At 49.4% G+C, this 17,992-nt stretch overlaps 32 non-coding genes across 32 annotated transcripts; all 32 read left to right on the forward strand.

Moving 5' to 3' along the window:
- Positions 1-42: 42 nt before the first annotated feature.
- On the forward strand, positions 43-124 carry Trnas-uga (transfer RNA serine (anticodon UGA)). The gene has a single exon. It is a non-coding gene; the product is annotated as a tRNA-Ser (tRNA).
- Positions 125-735: 611 nt separating this feature from the next.
- On the forward strand, positions 736-808 carry Trnaf-gaa (transfer RNA phenylalanine (anticodon GAA)). Its single transcript has one exon. It is a non-coding gene; the product is annotated as a tRNA-Phe (tRNA).
- A 539-nt stretch (positions 809-1,347) lies between these two features.
- On the forward strand, positions 1,348-1,420 carry Trnak-uuu (transfer RNA lysine (anticodon UUU)). The gene has a single exon. It is a non-coding gene; the product is annotated as a tRNA-Lys (tRNA).
- Positions 1,421-1,558: 138 nt separating this feature from the next.
- On the forward strand, positions 1,559-1,640 carry Trnas-cga (transfer RNA serine (anticodon CGA)). Its single transcript has one exon. It is a non-coding gene; the product is annotated as a tRNA-Ser (tRNA).
- A 708-nt stretch (positions 1,641-2,348) lies between these two features.
- Positions 2,349-2,430, forward strand: Trnas-uga (transfer RNA serine (anticodon UGA)). The gene has a single exon. It is a non-coding gene; the product is annotated as a tRNA-Ser (tRNA).
- A 611-nt stretch (positions 2,431-3,041) lies between these two features.
- Positions 3,042-3,114, forward strand: Trnaf-gaa (transfer RNA phenylalanine (anticodon GAA)). The gene has a single exon. It is a non-coding gene; the product is annotated as a tRNA-Phe (tRNA).
- A 539-nt stretch (positions 3,115-3,653) lies between these two features.
- Positions 3,654-3,726, forward strand: Trnak-uuu (transfer RNA lysine (anticodon UUU)). Its single transcript has one exon. It is a non-coding gene; the product is annotated as a tRNA-Lys (tRNA).
- Positions 3,727-3,864: 138 nt separating this feature from the next.
- On the forward strand, positions 3,865-3,946 carry Trnas-cga (transfer RNA serine (anticodon CGA)). The gene has a single exon. It is a non-coding gene; the product is annotated as a tRNA-Ser (tRNA).
- A 711-nt stretch (positions 3,947-4,657) lies between these two features.
- Trnas-uga (transfer RNA serine (anticodon UGA)) lies at positions 4,658-4,739 on the forward strand. The gene has a single exon. It is a non-coding gene; the product is annotated as a tRNA-Ser (tRNA).
- Positions 4,740-5,350: 611 nt separating this feature from the next.
- On the forward strand, positions 5,351-5,423 carry Trnaf-gaa (transfer RNA phenylalanine (anticodon GAA)). Its single transcript has one exon. It is a non-coding gene; the product is annotated as a tRNA-Phe (tRNA).
- A 539-nt stretch (positions 5,424-5,962) lies between these two features.
- Positions 5,963-6,035, forward strand: Trnak-uuu (transfer RNA lysine (anticodon UUU)). The gene has a single exon. It is a non-coding gene; the product is annotated as a tRNA-Lys (tRNA).
- A 138-nt stretch (positions 6,036-6,173) lies between these two features.
- Positions 6,174-6,255, forward strand: Trnas-cga (transfer RNA serine (anticodon CGA)). Its single transcript has one exon. It is a non-coding gene; the product is annotated as a tRNA-Ser (tRNA).
- A 706-nt stretch (positions 6,256-6,961) lies between these two features.
- Trnas-uga (transfer RNA serine (anticodon UGA)) lies at positions 6,962-7,043 on the forward strand. Its single transcript has one exon. It is a non-coding gene; the product is annotated as a tRNA-Ser (tRNA).
- Positions 7,044-7,654: 611 nt separating this feature from the next.
- Trnaf-gaa (transfer RNA phenylalanine (anticodon GAA)) lies at positions 7,655-7,727 on the forward strand. The gene has a single exon. It is a non-coding gene; the product is annotated as a tRNA-Phe (tRNA).
- Positions 7,728-8,266: 539 nt separating this feature from the next.
- Trnak-uuu (transfer RNA lysine (anticodon UUU)) lies at positions 8,267-8,339 on the forward strand. Its single transcript has one exon. It is a non-coding gene; the product is annotated as a tRNA-Lys (tRNA).
- A 138-nt stretch (positions 8,340-8,477) lies between these two features.
- Trnas-cga (transfer RNA serine (anticodon CGA)) lies at positions 8,478-8,559 on the forward strand. The gene has a single exon. It is a non-coding gene; the product is annotated as a tRNA-Ser (tRNA).
- A 708-nt stretch (positions 8,560-9,267) lies between these two features.
- On the forward strand, positions 9,268-9,349 carry Trnas-uga (transfer RNA serine (anticodon UGA)). The gene has a single exon. It is a non-coding gene; the product is annotated as a tRNA-Ser (tRNA).
- Positions 9,350-9,960: 611 nt separating this feature from the next.
- Trnaf-gaa (transfer RNA phenylalanine (anticodon GAA)) lies at positions 9,961-10,033 on the forward strand. Its single transcript has one exon. It is a non-coding gene; the product is annotated as a tRNA-Phe (tRNA).
- A 539-nt stretch (positions 10,034-10,572) lies between these two features.
- Trnak-uuu (transfer RNA lysine (anticodon UUU)) lies at positions 10,573-10,645 on the forward strand. The gene has a single exon. It is a non-coding gene; the product is annotated as a tRNA-Lys (tRNA).
- Positions 10,646-10,783: 138 nt separating this feature from the next.
- Trnas-cga (transfer RNA serine (anticodon CGA)) lies at positions 10,784-10,865 on the forward strand. The gene has a single exon. It is a non-coding gene; the product is annotated as a tRNA-Ser (tRNA).
- Positions 10,866-11,574: 709 nt separating this feature from the next.
- On the forward strand, positions 11,575-11,656 carry Trnas-uga (transfer RNA serine (anticodon UGA)). The gene has a single exon. It is a non-coding gene; the product is annotated as a tRNA-Ser (tRNA).
- Positions 11,657-12,267: 611 nt separating this feature from the next.
- On the forward strand, positions 12,268-12,340 carry Trnaf-gaa (transfer RNA phenylalanine (anticodon GAA)). Its single transcript has one exon. It is a non-coding gene; the product is annotated as a tRNA-Phe (tRNA).
- A 539-nt stretch (positions 12,341-12,879) lies between these two features.
- Positions 12,880-12,952, forward strand: Trnak-uuu (transfer RNA lysine (anticodon UUU)). Its single transcript has one exon. It is a non-coding gene; the product is annotated as a tRNA-Lys (tRNA).
- A 138-nt stretch (positions 12,953-13,090) lies between these two features.
- Trnas-cga (transfer RNA serine (anticodon CGA)) lies at positions 13,091-13,172 on the forward strand. The gene has a single exon. It is a non-coding gene; the product is annotated as a tRNA-Ser (tRNA).
- Positions 13,173-13,878: 706 nt separating this feature from the next.
- On the forward strand, positions 13,879-13,960 carry Trnas-uga (transfer RNA serine (anticodon UGA)). The gene has a single exon. It is a non-coding gene; the product is annotated as a tRNA-Ser (tRNA).
- Positions 13,961-14,571: 611 nt separating this feature from the next.
- On the forward strand, positions 14,572-14,644 carry Trnaf-gaa (transfer RNA phenylalanine (anticodon GAA)). The gene has a single exon. It is a non-coding gene; the product is annotated as a tRNA-Phe (tRNA).
- Positions 14,645-15,183: 539 nt separating this feature from the next.
- Positions 15,184-15,256, forward strand: Trnak-uuu (transfer RNA lysine (anticodon UUU)). The gene has a single exon. It is a non-coding gene; the product is annotated as a tRNA-Lys (tRNA).
- A 138-nt stretch (positions 15,257-15,394) lies between these two features.
- On the forward strand, positions 15,395-15,476 carry Trnas-cga (transfer RNA serine (anticodon CGA)). Its single transcript has one exon. It is a non-coding gene; the product is annotated as a tRNA-Ser (tRNA).
- Positions 15,477-16,184: 708 nt separating this feature from the next.
- Positions 16,185-16,266, forward strand: Trnas-uga (transfer RNA serine (anticodon UGA)). The gene has a single exon. It is a non-coding gene; the product is annotated as a tRNA-Ser (tRNA).
- A 611-nt stretch (positions 16,267-16,877) lies between these two features.
- On the forward strand, positions 16,878-16,950 carry Trnaf-gaa (transfer RNA phenylalanine (anticodon GAA)). The gene has a single exon. It is a non-coding gene; the product is annotated as a tRNA-Phe (tRNA).
- Positions 16,951-17,489: 539 nt separating this feature from the next.
- On the forward strand, positions 17,490-17,562 carry Trnak-uuu (transfer RNA lysine (anticodon UUU)). Its single transcript has one exon. It is a non-coding gene; the product is annotated as a tRNA-Lys (tRNA).
- Positions 17,563-17,700: 138 nt separating this feature from the next.
- Trnas-cga (transfer RNA serine (anticodon CGA)) lies at positions 17,701-17,782 on the forward strand. The gene has a single exon. It is a non-coding gene; the product is annotated as a tRNA-Ser (tRNA).
- The last annotated feature ends 210 nt before the right edge of the window (positions 17,783-17,992 follow it).

Here is a 17,992-nt window from a genome sequence, read left to right on the forward strand (position 1 = left end):
AAAGATGGCGGTTTGACTTGTCGGGAGTCGCTTCCGCCACCGGCAGTCGTGGCCGAGTGGTTAAGGCGTCTGACTTGAAATCAGATTCCCTCTGGGAGCGTAGGTTCGAGTCCTGCCGACTGCGAAAATTTTCTCGCTCTCAAAAGGCGGACGTTGAGCTGCATCCTAGCAGTTGCGTCACTACTAAACACGCGGGTCACCAGCAATGTGCAGTGTTATTTGATCGAGGGCGCAGCGTTACAGTCGCGCCCAGAAGCCGCAGCTCATCTCCTCGTCTCACAGCCGTCCACCAGGTGTTAGTACAAGTGTCGCCTCACTGGGCAGTGCAGATGTGTCCATTTTAGCTTACAGACGATGACATGTAGCAATTTATGAGCTAACGCAAGTCGAATGTTTTACCGTGTGTATCTGCTAGATACTGCCTCTCATATGGTGGAGAGGCTCACTCCTTCTTGTGTCTCGTTCTCTGCACACGAGTTGCCCCTGGCATCGATATAGCACGGGTTTTCTAGCGTCAGCGTGGCGTCACGTCAAGTCAGCGAATTCAATATCACACGAATCGAGTCGACATGTTTGCTTGTTACGATGACGGAAGCTGAAGAAATGTGTGTGGAACTTCACTGCATCGGCTGCTCGCCCTTCAGCGTCCCTGTGTCTTATCAGACGAAGGTGACTGTGAAATTGGCAGCGAGGCAGAAGTGAACGAACACATGCAAATGGCAACCTTCGACGTCAGCCGAAATAGCTCAGTTGGGAGAGCGTTAGACTGAAGATCTAAAGGTCCCTGGTTCGATCCCGGGTTTCGGCAGGTACTCGTTTTGGTGCGACGCCAATGGAATTACTCTGCGTTTGTGATAATGCAACTACCGCTGACAACAAAAATGACTCTCTCCTGTAGCTGTTCTGGTTGTCTATTGCATGCCATAAGAGGAACTTACTAGACAACTAACTCCCTTAGAAGCAAAAGAATTAAAAATATCCTACCGACTGCATTCCTTTTTCTGTGTCAGGTGGTGAAGAACGTCTTCAACGGAACCGTGAAATGAGCGAAAGCGTGGGAAACATTGCATTCGAAATGCTTGTGAATTTTCCAATTGCCCAGTGAGTGTCGACAAAACACGTAAATTCTCTGCTCCAACGTATGAGACGTAACAGCTGGTGCAATTTGTTGTTGCATCGTGTGTCAGCAGTCTTCGATAGTGTGTTACGGGCTTAGCGCGATAAGTTTGTAGACAGCATTTAGGCGACGTTTTATTAGTAACGGCCCCATGCAGCGATTGCACAACAGTAAAGGACATGAGTCAATGTATAGTTGTGCATCGTAGGAGATTTTGCACCCTTGTGTGAGCCCGGATAGCTCAGTCGGTAGAGCATTAGGCTTTTAACCTAAGGGTCCAGGGTTCAAGTCCCTGTTCGGGCGGAAATTTTAATACTTTGGTAACGATTCGTCTGGTAGCGGCGGAAACGCTACGGAAAATAATGCAGCTACGCCGTTTTCTGACACCACAGTGTTTTAAACGGTAGCAGTTGCATGTGTCGGGAGAACACCGCGCTAACGGCAGTCGTGGCCGAGTGGTTAAGGCGTCTGACTCGAAATCAGATTCCCTCTGGGAGCGTAGGTTCGAATCCTACCGGCTGCGTGCGATTTTGCGTAAAGAGGAGCAAACGTTTTCGCACACATGTGACATGCGTGGGCGAATGCGGGTGCAACCAGTGACGCCATTCTCAACAAGACGAAAATTTCCGTTTTAAGAATACTGAGTTTTCGCGACGACCGCTGCTTACTGTGCCTATCGGTTCACCTCGCACTGACGCTGGGACTGCAGAAAGCCGTCGCTGAGATGGTGAGTACACAGATGTGCTCGAAAGTGTTGGACAGAGCTAACATTTCATTTTCTTTTTAAGAATCGCAATTTCAATCATTCGAGTGCGGCAAAAGCAGTAGTGCAGCGTTTTTTTTTTTTTTTTCTTTTCTTAAGATCTCGCAGCTGCTTGGAGGTATGTCCATCGTTTTAAGACGACAGAAAACTAGCGTCAGCGGTGCGTCAGTGGGAAGTCGGTGAAGTCGCCATTGGAGCCATAAGCCAGCAATTACGACATGCGAAACACTCGCACACCACGCAGCTGTACGATAATGCTCGTGCGTGGGCCCGCGTAGCTGAGTCGGTAGAGCGTTAGGTTTTCAACCGAAGGGTCCTGGGTTCAAGTCCCTGTCTGGGCGAAAATTAGTACACTTTCGTAACGGCTAATGGAAACCCTAGAGCAAAGAGTGAGGCCACGCCGTTTTCTGCCACCAGATTGCTTCTAAAGATGGCGGTTTGACTTGTCGGGAGTCGCTTCCGCCACCGGCAGTCGTGGCCGAGTGGTTAAGGCGTCTGACTTGAAATCAGATTCCCTCTGGGAGCGTAGGTTCGAGTCCTGCCGACTGCGAAAATTTTCTCGCTCTCAAAAGGCGGACGTTGAGCTGCATCCTAGCAGTTGCGTCACTACTAAACACGCGGGTCACCAGCAATGTGCAGTGTTATTTGATCGAGGGCGCAGCGTTACAGTCGCGCCCAGAAGCCGCAGCTCATCTCCTCGTCTCACAGCCGTCCACCAGGTGTTAGTACAAGTGTCGCCTCACTGGGCAGTGCAGATGTGTCCATTTTAGCTTACAGACGATGACATGTAGCAATTTATGAGCTAACGCAAGTCGAATGTTTTACCGTGTGTATCTGCTAGATACTGCCTCTCATATGGTGGAGAGGCTCACTCCTTCTTGTGTCTCGTTCTCTGCACACGAGTTGCCCCTGGCATCGATATAGCACGGGTTTTCTAGCGTCAGCGTGGCGTCACGTCAAGTCAGCGAATTCAATATCACACGAATCGAGTCGACATGTTTGCTTGTTACGATGACGGAAGCTGAAGAAATGTGTGTGGAACTTCACTGCATCGGCTGCTCGCCCTTCAGCGTCCCTGTGTCTTATCAGACGAAGGTGACTGTGAAATTGGCAGCGAGGCAGAAGTGAACGAACACATGCAAATGGCAACCTTCGACGTCAGCCGAAATAGCTCAGTTGGGAGAGCGTTAGACTGAAGATCTAAAGGTCCCTGGTTCGATCCCGGGTTTCGGCAGGTACTCGTTTTGGTGCGACGCCAATGGAATTACTCTGCATTTGTGATAATGCAACTACCGCTGACAACAAAAATGACTCTCTCCTGTAGCTGTTCTGGTTGTCTATTGCATGCCATAAGAGGAACTTACTAGACAACTAACTCCCTTAGAAGCAAAAGAATTAAAAATATCCTACCGACTGCATTCCTTTTTCTGTGTCAGGTGGTGAAGAACGTCTTCAACGGAACCGTGAAATGAGCGAAAGCGTGGGAAACATTGCATTCGAAATGCTTGTGAATTTTCCAATTGCCCAGTGAGTGTCGACAAAACACGTAAATTCTCTGCTCCAACGTATGAGACGTAACAGCTGGTGCAATTTGTTGTTGCATCGTGTGTCAGCAGTCTTCGATAGTGTGTTACGGGCTTAGCGCGATAAGTTTGTAGACAGCATTTAGGCGACGTTTTATTAGTAACGGCCCCATGCAGCGATTGCACAACAGTAAAGGACATGAGTCAATGTATAGTTGTGCATCGTAGGAGATTTTGCACCCTTGTGTGAGCCCGGATAGCTCAGTCGGTAGAGCATTAGGCTTTTAACCTAAGGGTCCAGGGTTCAAGTCCCTGTTCGGGCGGAAATTTTAATACTTTGGTAACGATTCGTCTGGTAGCGGCGGAAACGCTACGGAAAATAATGCAGCTACGCCGTTTTCTGACACCACAGTGTTTTAAACGGTAGCAGTTGCATGTGTCGGGAGAACACCGCGCTAACGGCAGTCGTGGCCGAGTGGTTAAGGCGTCTGACTCGAAATCAGATTCCCTCTGGGAGCGTAGGTTCGAATCCTACCGGCTGCGTGCGATTTTGCGTAAAGAGGAGCAAACGTTTTCGCACACATGTGACATGCGTGGGCGAATGCGGGTGCAACCAGTGACGCCATTCTCAACAAGACGAAAATTTCCGTTTTAAGAATACTGAGTTTTCGCGACGACCGCTGCTTACTGTGCCTATCGGTTCACCTCGCACTGACGCTGGGACTGCAGAAAGCCGTCGCTGAGATGGTGAGTACACAGATGTGCTCGAAAGTGTTGGACAGAGCTAACATTTCATTTTCTTTTTAAGAATCGCAATTTCAATCATTCGAGTGCGGCAAAAGCAGTAGTGCAGCGTTTTTTTTTTTTTTCTTTTCTTTTCTTAAGATCTCGCAGCTGCTTGGAGGTATGTCCATCGTTTTAAGACGACAGAAAACTAGCGTCAGCGGTGCGTCAGTGGGAAGTCGGTGAAGTCGCCATTGGAGCCATAAGCCAGCAATTACGACATGCGAAACACTCGCACACCACGCAGCTGTACGATAATGCTCGTGCGTGGGCCCGCGTAGCTGAGTCGGTAGAGCGTTAGGTTTTCAACCGAAGGGTCCTGGGTTCAAGTCCCTGTCTGGGCGAAAATTAGTACACTTTCGTAACGGCTAATGGAAACCCTAGAGCAAAGAGTGAGGCCACGCCGTTTTCTGCCACCAGATTGCTTCTAAAGATGGCGGTTTGACTTGTCGGGAGTCGCTTCCGCCACCGGCAGTCGTGGCCGAGTGGTTAAGGCGTCTGACTTGAAATCAGATTCCCTCTGGGAGCGTAGGTTCGAGTCCTGCCGACTGCGAAAATTTTCTCGCTCTCAAAAGGCGGACGTTGAGCTGCATCCTAGCAGTTGCGTCACTACTAAACACGCGGGTCACCAGCAATGTGCAGTGTTATTTGATCGAGGGCGCAGCGTTACAGTCGCGCCCAGAAGCCGCAGCTCATCTCCTCGTCTCACAGCCGTCCACCAGGTGTTAGTACAAGTGTCGCCTCACTGGGCAGTGCAGATGTGTCCATTTTAGCTTACAGACGATGACATGTAGCAATTTATGAGCTAACGCAAGTCGAATGTTTTACCGTGTGTATCTGCTAGATACTGCCTCTCATATGGTGGAGAGGCTCACTCCTTCTTGTGTCTCGTTCTCTGCACACGAGTTGCCCCTGGCATCGATATAGCACGGGTTTTCTAGCGTCAGCGTGGCGTCACGTCAAGTCAGCGAATTCAATATCACACGAATCGAGTCGACATGTTTGCTTGTTACGATGACGGAAGCTGAAGAAATGTGTGTGGAACTTCACTGCATCGGCTGCTCGCCCTTCAGCGTCCCTGTGTCTTATCAGACGAAGGTGACTGTGAAATTGGCAGCGAGGCAGAAGTGAACGAACACATGCAAATGGCAACCTTCGACGTCAGCCGAAATAGCTCAGTTGGGAGAGCGTTAGACTGAAGATCTAAAGGTCCCTGGTTCGATCCCGGGTTTCGGCAGGTACTCGTTTTGGTGCGACGCCAATGGAATTACTCTGCGTTTGTGATAATGCAACTACCGCTGACAACAAAAATGACTCTCTCCTGTAGCTGTTCTGGTTGTCTATTGCATGCCATAAGAGGAACTTACTAGACAACTAACTCCCTTAGAAGCAAAAGAATTAAAAATATCCTACCGACTGCATTCCTTTTTCTGTGTCAGGTGGTGAAGAACGTCTTCAACGGAACCGTGAAATGAGCGAAAGCGTGGGAAACATTGCATTCGAAATGCTTGTGAATTTTCCAATTGCCCAGTGAGTGTCGACAAAACACGTAAATTCTCTGCTCCAACGTATGAGACGTAACAGCTGGTGCAATTTGTTGTTGCATCGTGTGTCAGCAGTCTTCGATAGTGTGTTACGGGCTTAGCGCGATAAGTTTGTAGACAGCATTTAGGCGACGTTTTATTAGTAACGGCCCCATGCAGCGATTGCACAACAGTAAAGGACATGAGTCAATGTATAGTTGTGCATCGTAGGAGATTTTGCACCCTTGTGTGAGCCCGGATAGCTCAGTCGGTAGAGCATTAGGCTTTTAACCTAAGGGTCCAGGGTTCAAGTCCCTGTTCGGGCGGAAATTTTAATACTTTGGTAACGATTCGTCTGGTAGCGGCGGAAACGCTACGGAAAATAATGCAGCTACGCCGTTTTCTGACACCACAGTGTTTTAAACGGTAGCAGTTGCATGTGTCGGGAGAACACCGCGCTAACGGCAGTCGTGGCCGAGTGGTTAAGGCGTCTGACTCGAAATCAGATTCCCTCTGGGAGCGTAGGTTCGAATCCTACCGGCTGCGTGCGATTTTGCGTAAAGAGGAGCAAACGTTTTCGCACACATGTGACATGCGTGGGCGAATGCGGGTGCAACCAGTGACGCCATTCTCAACAAGACGAAAATTTCCGTTTTAAGAATACTGAGTTTTCGCGACGACCGCTGCTTACTGTGCCTATCGGTTCACCTCGCACTGACGCTGGGACTGCAGAAAGCCGTCGCTGAGATGGTGAGTACACAGATGTGCTCGAAAGTGTTGGACAGAGCTAACATTTCATTTTCTTTTTAAGAATCGCAATTTCAATCATTCGAGTGCGGCAAAAGCAGTAGTGCAGCGTTTTTTTTTTTTTTCTTTTCTTAAGATCTCGCAGCTGCTTGGAGGTATGTCCATCGTTTTAAGACGACAGAAAACTAGCGTCAGCGGTGCGTCAGTGGGAAGTCGGTGAAGTCGCCATTGGAGCCATAAGCCAGCAATTACGACATGCGAAACACTCGCACACCACGCAGCTGTACGATAATGCTCGTGCGTGGGCCCGCGTAGCTGAGTCGGTAGAGCGTTAGGTTTTCAACCGAAGGGTCCTGGGTTCAAGTCCCTGTCTGGGCGAAAATTAGTACACTTTCGTAACGGCTAATGGAAACCCTAGAGCAAAGAGTGAGGCCACGCCGTTTTCTGCCACCAGATTGCTTCTAAAGATGGCGGTTTGACTTGTCGGGAGTCGCTTCCGCCACCGGCAGTCGTGGCCGAGTGGTTAAGGCGTCTGACTTGAAATCAGATTCCCTCTGGGAGCGTAGGTTCGAGTCCTGCCGACTGCGAAAATTTTCTCGCTCTCAAAAGGCGGACGTTGAGCTGCATCCTAGCAGTTGCGTCACTACTAAACACGCGGGTCACCAGCAATGTGCAGTGTTATTTGATCGAGGGCGCAGCGTTACAGTCGCGCCCAGAAGCCGCAGCTCATCTCCTCGTCTCACAGCCGTCCACCAGGTGTTAGTACAAGTGTCGCCTCACTGGGCAGTGCAGATGTGTCCATTTTAGCTTACAGACGATGACATGTAGCAATTTATGAGCTAACGCAAGTCGAATGTTTTACCGTGTGTATCTGCTAGATACTGCCTCTCATATGGTGGAGAGGCTCACTCCTTCTTGTGTCTCGTTCTCTGCACACGAGTTGCCCCTGGCATCGATATAGCACGGGTTTTCTAGCGTCAGCGTGGCGTCACGTCAAGTCAGCGAATTCAATATCACACGAATCGAGTCGACATGTTTGCTTGTTACGATGACGGAAGCTGAAGAAATGTGTGTGGAACTTCACTGCATCGGCTGCTCGCCCTTCAGCGTCCCTGTGTCTTATCAGACGAAGGTGACTGTGAAATTGGCAGCGAGGCAGAAGTGAACGAACACATGCAAATGGCAACCTTCGACGTCAGCCGAAATAGCTCAGTTGGGAGAGCGTTAGACTGAAGATCTAAAGGTCCCTGGTTCGATCCCGGGTTTCGGCAGGTACTCGTTTTGGTGCGACGCCAATGGAATTACTCTGCGTTTGTGATAATGCAACTACCGCTGACAACAAAAATGACTCTCTCCTGTAGCTGTTCTGGTTGTCTATTGCATGCCATAAGAGGAACTTACTAGACAACTAACTCCCTTAGAAGCAAAAGAATTAAAAATATCCTACCGACTGCATTCCTTTTTCTGTGTCAGGTGGTGAAGAACGTCTTCAACGGAACCGTGAAATGAGCGAAAGCGTGGGAAACATTGCATTCGAAATGCTTGTGAATTTTCCAATTGCCCAGTGAGTGTCGACAAAACACGTAAATTCTCTGCTCCAACGTATGAGACGTAACAGCTGGTGCAATTTGTTGTTGCATCGTGTGTCAGCAGTCTTCGATAGTGTGTTACGGGCTTAGCGCGATAAGTTTGTAGACAGCATTTAGGCGACGTTTTATTAGTAACGGCCCCATGCAGCGATTGCACAACAGTAAAGGACATGAGTCAATGTATAGTTGTGCATCGTAGGAGATTTTGCACCCTTGTGTGAGCCCGGATAGCTCAGTCGGTAGAGCATTAGGCTTTTAACCTAAGGGTCCAGGGTTCAAGTCCCTGTTCGGGCGGAAATTTTAATACTTTGGTAACGATTCGTCTGGTAGCGGCGGAAACGCTACGGAAAATAATGCAGCTACGCCGTTTTCTGACACCACAGTGTTTTAAACGGTAGCAGTTGCATGTGTCGGGAGAACACCGCGCTAACGGCAGTCGTGGCCGAGTGGTTAAGGCGTCTGACTCGAAATCAGATTCCCTCTGGGAGCGTAGGTTCGAATCCTACCGGCTGCGTGCGATTTTGCGTAAAGAGGAGCAAACGTTTTCGCACACATGTGACATGCGTGGGCGAATGCGGGTGCAACCAGTGACGCCATTCTCAACAAGACGAAAATTTCCGTTTTAAGAATACTGAGTTTTCGCGACGACCGCTGCTTACTGTGCCTATCGGTTCACCTCGCACTGACGCTGGGACTGCAGAAAGCCGTCGCTGAGATGGTGAGTACACAGATGTGCTCGAAAGTGTTGGACAGAGCTAACATTTCATTTTCTTTTTAAGAATCGCAATTTCAATCATTCGAGTGCGGCAAAAGCAGTAGTGCAGCGTTTTTTTTTTTTTTTTCTTTTCTTAAGATCTCGCAGCTGCTTGGAGGTATGTCCATCGTTTTAAGACGACAGAAAACTAGCGTCAGCGGTGCGTCAGTGGGAAGTCGGTGAAGTCGCCATTGGAGCCATAAGCCAGCAATTACGACATGCGAAACACTCGCACACCACGCAGCTGTACGATAATGCTCGTGCGTGGGCCCGCGTAGCTGAGTCGGTAGAGCGTTAGGTTTTCAACCGAAGGGTCCTGGGTTCAAGTCCCTGTCTGGGCGAAAATTAGTACACTTTCGTAACGGCTAATGGAAACCCTAGAGCAAAGAGTGAGGCCACGCCGTTTTCTGCCACCAGATTGCTTCTAAAGATGGCGGTTTGACTTGTCGGGAGTCGCTTCCGCCACCGGCAGTCGTGGCCGAGTGGTTAAGGCGTCTGACTTGAAATCAGATTCCCTCTGGGAGCGTAGGTTCGAGTCCTGCCGACTGCGAAAATTTTCTCGCTCTCAAAAGGCGGACGTTGAGCTGCATCCTAGCAGTTGCGTCACTACTAAACACGCGGGTCACCAGCAATGTGCAGTGTTATTTGATCGAGGGCGCAGCGTTACAGTCGCGCCCAGAAGCCGCAGCTCATCTCCTCGTCTCACAGCCGTCCACCAGGTGTTAGTACAAGTGTCGCCTCACTGGGCAGTGCAGATGTGTCCATTTTAGCTTACAGACGATGACATGTAGCAATTTATGAGCTAACGCAAGTCGAATGTTTTACCGTGTGTATCTGCTAGATACTGCCTCTCATATGGTGGAGAGGCTCACTCCTTCTTGTGTCTCGTTCTCTGCACACGAGTTGCCCCTGGCATCGATATAGCACGGGTTTTCTAGCGTCAGCGTGGCGTCACGTCAAGTCAGCGAATTCAATATCACACGAATCGAGTCGACATGTTTGCTTGTTACGATGACGGAAGCTGAAGAAATGTGTGTGGAACTTCACTGCATCGGCTGCTCGCCCTTCAGCGTCCCTGTGTCTTATCAGACGAAGGTGACTGTGAAATTGGCAGCGAGGCAGAAGTGAACGAACACATGCAAATGGCAACCTTCGACGTCAGCCGAAATAGCTCAGTTGGGAGAGCGTTAGACTGAAGATCTAAAGGTCCCTGGTTCGATCCCGGGTTTCGGCAGGTACTCGTTTTGGTGCGACGCCAATGGAATTACTCTGCGTTTGTGATAATGCAACTACCGCTGACAACAAAAATGACTCTCTCCTGTAGCTGTTCTGGTTGTCTATTGCATGCCATAAGAGGAACTTACTAGACAACTAACTCCCTTAGAAGCAAAAGAATTAAAAATATCCTACCGACTGCATTCCTTTTTCTGTGTCAGGTGGTGAAGAACGTCTTCAACGGAACCGTGAAATGAGCGAAAGCGTGGGAAACATTGCATTCGAAATGCTTGTGAATTTTCCAATTGCCCAGTGAGTGTCGACAAAACACGTAAATTCTCTGCTCCAACGTATGAGACGTAACAGCTGGTGCAATTTGTTGTTGCATCGTGTGTCAGCAGTCTTCGATAGTGTGTTACGGGCTTAGCGCGATAAGTTTGTAGACAGCATTTAGGCGACGTTTTATTAGTAACGGCCCCATGCAGCGATTGCACAACAGTAAAGGACATGAGTCAATGTATAGTTGTGCATCGTAGGAGATTTTGCACCCTTGTGTGAGCCCGGATAGCTCAGTCGGTAGAGCATTAGGCTTTTAACCTAAGGGTCCAGGGTTCAAGTCCCTGTTCGGGCGGAAATTTTAATACTTTGGTAACGATTCGTCTGGTAGCGGCGGAAACGCTACGGAAAATAATGCAGCTACGCCGTTTTCTGACACCACAGTGTTTTAAACGGTAGCAGTTGCATGTGTCGGGAGAACACCGCGCTAACGGCAGTCGTGGCCGAGTGGTTAAGGCGTCTGACTCGAAATCAGATTCCCTCTGGGAGCGTAGGTTCGAATCCTACCGGCTGCGTGCGATTTTGCGTAAAGAGGAGCAAACGTTTTCGCACACATGTGACATGCGTGGGCGAATGCGGGTGCAACCAGTGACGCCATTCTCAACAAGACGAAAATTTCCGTTTTAAGAATACTGAGTTTTCGCGACGACCGCTGCTTACTGTGCCTATCGGTTCACCTCGCACTGACGCTGGGACTGCAGAAAGCCGTCGCTGAGATGGTGAGTACACAGATGTGCTCGAAAGTGTTGGACAGAGCTAACATTTCATTTTCTTTTTAAGAATCGCAATTTCAATCATTCGAGTGCGGCAAAAGCAGTAGTGCAGCGTTTTTTTTTTTTTTTTTCTTTTCTTAAGATCTCGCAGCTGCTTGGAGGTATGTCCATCGTTTTAAGACGACAGAAAACTAGCGTCAGCGGTGCGTCAGTGGGAAGTCGGTGAAGTCGCCATTGGAGCCATAAGCCAGCAATTACGACATGCGAAACACTCGCACACCACGCAGCTGTACGATAATGCTCGTGCGTGGGCCCGCGTAGCTGAGTCGGTAGAGCGTTAGGTTTTCAACCGAAGGGTCCTGGGTTCAAGTCCCTGTCTGGGCGAAAATTAGTACACTTTCGTAACGGCTAATGGAAACCCTAGAGCAAAGAGTGAGGCCACGCCGTTTTCTGCCACCAGATTGCTTCTAAAGATGGCGGTTTGACTTGTCGGGAGTCGCTTCCGCCACCGGCAGTCGTGGCCGAGTGGTTAAGGCGTCTGACTTGAAATCAGATTCCCTCTGGGAGCGTAGGTTCGAGTCCTGCCGACTGCGAAAATTTTCTCGCTCTCAAAAGGCGGACGTTGAGCTGCATCCTAGCAGTTGCGTCACTACTAAACACGCGGGTCACCAGCAATGTGCAGTGTTATTTGATCGAGGGCGCAGCGTTACAGTCGCGCCCAGAAGCCGCAGCTCATCTCCTCGTCTCACAGCCGTCCACCAGGTGTTAGTACAAGTGTCGCCTCACTGGGCAGTGCAGATGTGTCCATTTTAGCTTACAGACGATGACATGTAGCAATTTATGAGCTAACGCAAGTCGAATGTTTTACCGTGTGTATCTGCTAGATACTGCCTCTCATATGGTGGAGAGGCTCACTCCTTCTTGTGTCTCGTTCTCTGCACACGAGTTGCCCCTGGCATCGATATAGCACGGGTTTTCTAGCGTCAGCGTGGCGTCACGTCAAGTCAGCGAATTCAATATCACACGAATCGAGTCGACATGTTTGCTTGTTACGATGACGGAAGCTGAAGAAATGTGTGTGGAACTTCACTGCATCGGCTGCTCGCCCTTCAGCGTCCCTGTGTCTTATCAGACGAAGGTGACTGTGAAATTGGCAGCGAGGCAGAAGTGAACGAACACATGCAAATGGCAACCTTCGACGTCAGCCGAAATAGCTCAGTTGGGAGAGCGTTAGACTGAAGATCTAAAGGTCCCTGGTTCGATCCCGGGTTTCGGCAGGTACTCGTTTTGGTGCGACGCCAATGGAATTACTCTGCGTTTGTGATAATGCAACTACCGCTGACAACAAAAATGACTCTCTCCTGTAGCTGTTCTGGTTGTCTATTGCATGCCATAAGAGGAACTTACTAGACAACTAACTCCCTTAGAAGCAAAAGAATTAAAAATATCCTACCGACTGCATTCCTTTTTCTGTGTCAGGTGGTGAAGAACGTCTTCAACGGAACCGTGAAATGAGCGAAAGCGTGGGAAACATTGCATTCGAAATGCTTGTGAATTTTCCAATTGCCCAGTGAGTGTCGACAAAACACGTAAATTCTCTGCTCCAACGTATGAGACGTAACAGCTGGTGCAATTTGTTGTTGCATCGTGTGTCAGCAGTCTTCGATAGTGTGTTACGGGCTTAGCGCGATAAGTTTGTAGACAGCATTTAGGCGACGTTTTATTAGTAACGGCCCCATGCAGCGATTGCACAACAGTAAAGGACATGAGTCAATGTATAGTTGTGCATCGTAGGAGATTTTGCACCCTTGTGTGAGCCCGGATAGCTCAGTCGGTAGAGCATTAGGCTTTTAACCTAAGGGTCCAGGGTTCAAGTCCCTGTTCGGGCGGAAATTTTAATACTTTGGTAACGATTCGTCTGGTAGCGGCGGAAACGCTACGGAAAATAATGCAGCTACGCCGTTTTCTGACACCACAGTGTTTTAAACGGTAGCAGTTGCATGTGTCGGGAGAACACCGCGCTAACGGCAGTCGTGGCCGAGTGGTTAAGGCGTCTGACTCGAAATCAGATTCCCTCTGGGAGCGTAGGTTCGAATCCTACCGGCTGCGTGCGATTTTGCGTAAAGAGGAGCAAACGTTTTCGCACACATGTGACATGCGTGGGCGAATGCGGGTGCAACCAGTGACGCCATTCTCAACAAGACGAAAATTTCCGTTTTAAGAATACTGAGTTTTCGCGACGACCGCTGCTTACTGTGCCTATCGGTTCACCTCGCACTGACGCTGGGACTGCAGAAAGCCGTCGCTGAGATGGTGAGTACACAGATGTGCTCGAAAGTGTTGGACAGAGCTAACATTTCATTTTCTTTTTAAGAATCGCAATTTCAATCATTCGAGTGCGGCAAAAGCAGTAGTGCAGCGTTTTTTTTTTTTTTCTTTTCTTAAGATCTCGCAGCTGCTTGGAGGTATGTCCATCGTTTTAAGACGACAGAAAACTAGCGTCAGCGGTGCGTCAGTGGGAAGTCGGTGAAGTCGCCATTGGAGCCATAAGCCAGCAATTACGACATGCGAAACACTCGCACACCACGCAGCTGTACGATAATGCTCGTGCGTGGGCCCGCGTAGCTGAGTCGGTAGAGCGTTAGGTTTTCAACCGAAGGGTCCTGGGTTCAAGTCCCTGTCTGGGCGAAAATTAGTACACTTTCGTAACGGCTAATGGAAACCCTAGAGCAAAGAGTGAGGCCACGCCGTTTTCTGCCACCAGATTGCTTCTAAAGATGGCGGTTTGACTTGTCGGGAGTCGCTTCCGCCACCGGCAGTCGTGGCCGAGTGGTTAAGGCGTCTGACTTGAAATCAGATTCCCTCTGGGAGCGTAGGTTCGAGTCCTGCCGACTGCGAAAATTTTCTCGCTCTCAAAAGGCGGACGTTGAGCTGCATCCTAGCAGTTGCGTCACTACTAAACACGCGGGTCACCAGCAATGTGCAGTGTTATTTGATCGAGGGCGCAGCGTTACAGTCGCGCCCAGAAGCCGCAGCTCATCTCCTCGTCTCACAGCCGTCCACCAGGTGTTAGTACAAGTGTCGCCTCACTGGGCAGTGCAGATGTGTCCATTTTAGCTTACAGACGATGACATGTAGCAATTTATGAGCTAACGCAAGTCGAATGTTTTACCGTGTGTATCTGCTAGATACTGCCTCTCATATGGTGGAGAGGCTCACTCCTTCTTGTGTCTCGTTCTCTGCACACGAGTTGCCCCTGGCATCGATATAGCACGGGTTTTCTAGCGTCAGCGTGGCGTCACGTCAAGTCAGCGAATTCAATATCACACGAATCGAGTCGACATGTTTGCTTGTTACGATGACGGAAGCTGAAGAAATGTGTGTGGAACTTCACTGCATCGGCTGCTCGCCCTTCAGCGTCCCTGTGTCTTATCAGACGAAGGTGACTGTGAAATTGGCAGCGAGGCAGAAGTGAACGAACACATGCAAATGGCAACCTTCGACGTCAGCCGAAATAGCTCAGTTGGGAGAGCGTTAGACTGAAGATCTAAAGGTCCCTGGTTCGATCCCGGGTTTCGGCAGGTACTCGTTTTGGTGCGACGCCAATGGAATTACTCTGCGTTTGTGATAATGCAACTACCGCTGACAACAAAAATGACTCTCTCCTGTAGCTGTTCTGGTTGTCTATTGCATGCCATAAGAGGAACTTACTAGACAACTAACTCCCTTAGAAGCAAAAGAATTAAAAATATCCTACCGACTGCATTCCTTTTTCTGTGTCAGGTGGTGAAGAACGTCTTCAACGGAACCGTGAAATGAGCGAAAGCGTGGGAAACATTGCATTCGAAATGCTTGTGAATTTTCCAATTGCCCAGTGAGTGTCGACAAAACACGTAAATTCTCTGCTCCAACGTATGAGACGTAACAGCTGGTGCAATTTGTTGTTGCATCGTGTGTCAGCAGTCTTCGATAGTGTGTTACGGGCTTAGCGCGATAAGTTTGTAGACAGCATTTAGGCGACGTTTTATTAGTAACGGCCCCATGCAGCGATTGCACAACAGTAAAGGACATGAGTCAATGTATAGTTGTGCATCGTAGGAGATTTTGCACCCTTGTGTGAGCCCGGATAGCTCAGTCGGTAGAGCATTAGGCTTTTAACCTAAGGGTCCAGGGTTCAAGTCCCTGTTCGGGCGGAAATTTTAATACTTTGGTAACGATTCGTCTGGTAGCGGCGGAAACGCTACGGAAAATAATGCAGCTACGCCGTTTTCTGACACCACAGTGTTTTAAACGGTAGCAGTTGCATGTGTCGGGAGAACACCGCGCTAACGGCAGTCGTGGCCGAGTGGTTAAGGCGTCTGACTCGAAATCAGATTCCCTCTGGGAGCGTAGGTTCGAATCCTACCGGCTGCGTGCGATTTTGCGTAAAGAGGAGCAAACGTTTTCGCACACATGTGACATGCGTGGGCGAATGCGGGTGCAACCAGTGACGCCATTCTCAACAAGACGAAAATTTCCGTTTTAAGAATACTGAGTTTTCGCGACGACCGCTGCTTACTGTGCCTATCGGTTCACCTCGCACTGACGCTGGGACTGCAGAAAGCCGTCGCTGAGATGGTGAGTACACAGATGTGCTCGAAAGTGTTGGACAGAGCTAACATTTCATTTTCTTTTTAAGAATCGCAATTTCAATCATTCGAGTGCGGCAAAAGCAGTAGTGCAGCGTTTTTTTTTTTTTTTTCTTTTCTTAAGATCTCGCAGCTGCTTGGAGGTATGTCCATCGTTTTAAGACGACAGAAAACTAGCGTCAGCGGTGCGTCAGTGGGAAGTCGGTGAAGTCGCCATTGGAGCCATAAGCCAGCAATTACGACATGCGAAACACTCGCACACCACGCAGCTGTACGATAATGCTCGTGCGTGGGCCCGCGTAGCTGAGTCGGTAGAGCGTTAGGTTTTCAACCGAAGGGTCCTGGGTTCAAGTCCCTGTCTGGGCGAAAATTAGTACACTTTCGTAACGGCTAATGGAAACCCTAGAGCAAAGAGTGAGGCCACGCCGTTTTCTGCCACCAGATTGCTTCTAAAGATGGCGGTTTGACTTGTCGGGAGTCGCTTCCGCCACCGGCAGTCGTGGCCGAGTGGTTAAGGCGTCTGACTTGAAATCAGATTCCCTCTGGGAGCGTAGGTTCGAGTCCTGCCGACTGCGAAAATTTTCTCGCTCTCAAAAGGCGGACGTTGAGCTGCATCCTAGCAGTTGCGTCACTACTAAACACGCGGGTCACCAGCAATGTGCAGTGTTATTTGATCGAGGGCGCAGCGTTACAGTCGCGCCCAGAAGCCGCAGCTCATCTCCTCGTCTCACAGCCGTCCACCAGGTGTTAGTACAAGTGTCGCCTCACTGGGCAGTGCAGATGTGTCCATTTTAGCTTACAGACGATGACATGTAGCAATTTATGAGCTAACGCAAGTCGAATGTTTTACCGTGTGTATCTGCTAGATACTGCCTCTCATATGGTGGAGAGGCTCACTCCTTCTTGTGTCTCGTTCTCTGCACACGAGTTGCCCCTGGCATCGATATAGCACGGGTTTTCTAGCGTCAGCGTGGCGTCACGTCAAGTCAGCGAATTCAATATCACACGAATCGAGTCGACATGTTTGCTTGTTACGATGACGGAAGCTGAAGAAATGTGTGTGGAACTTCACTGCATCGGCTGCTCGCCCTTCAGCGTCCCTGTGTCTTATCAGACGAAGGTGACTGTGAAATTGGCAGCGAGGCAGAAGTGAACGAACACATGCAAATGGCAACCTTCGACGTCAGCCGAAATAGCTCAGTTGGGAGAGCGTTAGACTGAAGATCTAAAGGTCCCTGGTTCGATCCCGGGTTTCGGCAGGTACTCGTTTTGGTGCGACGCCAATGGAATTACTCTGCGTTTGTGATAATGCAACTACCGCTGACAACAAAAATGACTCTCTCCTGTAGCTGTTCTGGTTGTCTATTGCATGCCATAAGAGGAACTTACTAGACAACTAACTCCCTTAGAAGCAAAAGAATTAAAAATATCCTACCGACTGCATTCCTTTTTCTGTGTCAGGTGGTGAAGAACGTCTTCAACGGAACCGTGAAATGAGCGAAAGCGTGGGAAACATTGCATTCGAAATGCTTGTGAATTTTCCAATTGCCCAGTGAGTGTCGACAAAACACGTAAATTCTCTGCTCCAACGTATGAGACGTAACAGCTGGTGCAATTTGTTGTTGCATCGTGTGTCAGCAGTCTTCGATAGTGTGTTACGGGCTTAGCGCGATAAGTTTGTAGACAGCATTTAGGCGACGTTTTATTAGTAACGGCCCCATGCAGCGATTGCACAACAGTAAAGGACATGAGTCAATGTATAGTTGTGCATCGTAGGAGATTTTGCACCCTTGTGTGAGCCCGGATAGCTCAGTCGGTAGAGCATTAGGCTTTTAACCTAAGGGTCCAGGGTTCAAGTCCCTGTTCGGGCGGAAATTTTAATACTTTGGTAACGATTCGTCTGGTAGCGGCGGAAACGCTACGGAAAATAATGCAGCTACGCCGTTTTCTGACACCACAGTGTTTTAAACGGTAGCAGTTGCATGTGTCGGGAGAACACCGCGCTAACGGCAGTCGTGGCCGAGTGGTTAAGGCGTCTGACTCGAAATCAGATTCCCTCTGGGAGCGTAGGTTCGAATCCTACCGGCTGCGTGCGATTTTGCGTAAAGAGGAGCAAACGTTTTCGCACACATGTGACATGCGTGGGCGAATGCGGGTGCAACCAGTGACGCCATTCTCAACAAGACGAAAATTTCCGTTTTAAGAATACTGAGTTTTCGCGACGACCGCTGCTTACTGTGCCTATCGGTTCACCTCGCACTGACGCTGGGACTGCAGAAAGCCGTCGCTGAGATGGTGAGT

The sequence above is a fragment of the Schistocerca cancellata genome, unplaced genomic scaffold (assembly GCF_023864275.1).
Source record: "Schistocerca cancellata isolate TAMUIC-IGC-003103 unplaced genomic scaffold, iqSchCanc2.1 HiC_scaffold_515, whole genome shotgun sequence".
NCBI lineage: Eukaryota > Metazoa > Arthropoda > Insecta > Orthoptera > Acrididae > Schistocerca > Schistocerca cancellata.